Source organism: Alligator sinensis, unplaced genomic scaffold, assembly GCF_000455745.1.
Source record: "Alligator sinensis unplaced genomic scaffold, ASM45574v1 scaffold67_1, whole genome shotgun sequence".
Classification (NCBI taxonomy): Eukaryota; Metazoa; Chordata; order Crocodylia; family Alligatoridae; genus Alligator; species Alligator sinensis.
This window is the reverse complement of record NW_005842111.1, coordinates 188,991-191,274: the sequence shown is the minus strand read 5'-3', so window position 1 is coordinate 191,274 and position 2,284 is coordinate 188,991.

Sequence of the window (2,284 nt, the reverse complement as noted above, 5' to 3'; positions counted from 1 at the left end):
TGGGGAACTCCCTTCTCGCCAGTGTTGAGACAGAAAAGGATCTTGGAGTCATTATTGATGCCACAATGAACATGGGCCGACAGTGTGGGGATGCAGTCAGGAAAGCCAACCATACCTTGTCATGCATCCACAGATGCATCTTAAGCAGGTCCAAGGAGGTGATCCTCCCCCTCTATGTGACACTGGTCAGGCTGCAGTTGGAGTACTGCGTCCAGTTCTGGGCGCCGCACTTCAGGAGGGATGTGGCCAATATGAAGAGGGTCCAGAGGAGGGCCACCCACATGATCAGGGGTCAGCAGGGCAGGCCCTACGAGGAGAGGCTGAGGGACCTGAACCTGTTCAGCCTCCAAAAGAGAAGGCTGAGAGGGGATCTAGTGGCAGTCTACAAACTAGTCAAGCGGGACCATCAGGCATTGGGAGAGTCCCTGTTCCCCCGAGCAATCCCGGGAGTTACAAGAAACAGCAGACACAAGCTAGCAGAGGGTAGTTTCAGGCTAGACATTAGGAAGCGCTATTTCACTGTCAGGGTGGCTAGGACCTGGAACCAACTTCCAAAAGAAGTGGTGCTGGCTCCTACCCTGGGGGTCTTTAAAAGGAGGCTGGAGAAACATCTGGCCGGGGTCATCTGACCCCAGTACTCTTTCCTGCCACAAAAGGGGGTCAGTCTAGATAATCTCCTCAGGTCCCTGCCAACCCTACCAACTATGAAACTATGAAACAGAAAATTTACCTCATTTTGCTTTTTCTTACAAGAAAGCAATCCCTTCCCTCTGACCAATGAGCAGTTTTCCTGTGCTCCTGTCAGCACTTCCAGCCAGCAGCTTCTCTGCTATTCTCCCCGTTATCTCAGCTTTTTGCCAACTGAGGGATTGGGAAACAGCCCCAAGAATTTCTCTAGGCAATGAGACTCATCCGAAGGCATTGCTTATATACCTTATTTTTCTATTCAGTCCTTGGGGAGCATGTGTATATTATAGATAATTTCCTCACCCCAGAGATGCATCTGTCTGTCATGCCAGGTGTTATCCCCAATTCTCTGAATACTGAATTCACAGAATGTAATAAAGTTTATGTCTTTGAATTTTTTTTCCTTTATACAGATAGGAGCAAATATAATTAGCAGTTTATCAATTAGTCACAGAGAGACAAACCCTTTCAATGTGAAACCTTCTGAAATGTACTACAATCTTCGTCTGAGTTGTTTCCTTTTGAAATCCTGCTTGGGACTGGTGCCTCTCTACCAAATAGGGCTCTGCATTCAATTGTGAATGACTAATACTCCTGCTCCGAGGTGTAATTAACTCTGCCTGGCTTGGCAGATACCTGCTGCTCAAATTAAACAATCACTTCACTGCTTAATTCAAGTCACACTATAATATTATAAACATACTTTCACATCAATTAGTATTATACTATTTGATATAATATAATATACAAACAAGATAAAACTGAACATAACTTAAGACAAGCTGTAAATAGAAACCAAACACTACAGTAGTAAATCAAGTTTAGGAAAATAGCCATGCATGACACAGCAAACCCCCAAATCAGTCCTGCCTTTGGGTGCAACCATGACAAATAGTCACTTACCTTTCTTTTTTTCCTTGAAAATGCTGCCTTGATCATTGCCTTACATATTTGTTTGTGAATTTGGGACTTTGAAAACTTAATGTCATAGGGGCCCAATTATTATAATATTGGTTTCATGACTCATTTGATAGTTAAACATTAGATGTTCATTAACTGCTCCCATCACTCATCATTTGCAGACTGCTTATGAAATACAGAATGTGGTGATTGAAAAGCATATCTAATTAAAAATTCTCCTAAATTAAATCACACAGCTACTGCTTTGCCAGTATTTAAGCAGGTTCTGTACAGTAAGGTTGACCAAAAATATTACAGCTCAACATCCTTAAAATATTAAATGGAAAACATAACTAATTGGGATTAATTTGACTTTCCTTTCACCATTTCACAACCAGACTTAAAAGTATCCTGCTGAGTTCCTATAGTTCTACACAGACTGAGATAGTAGGTGCATCTACACATGCAGTTAGCACATGGCAATAAACTCCCATGCAGTTCACACCACAGTTTCTTGCTCCCAGGATCAGCATTTATATATGAGCCCAGGATCATAACATGTTGACTCAGGGTGGAGCAGTCCCAGCAAACAAAAGTACTCCATTGTAGGATAATACTTGTACCAACCAGTACTATTTTACAGTGGAGTTAATTAGTTTACTGTGCCCTAATAGGGGTGCATGTGTAGACAGTGATG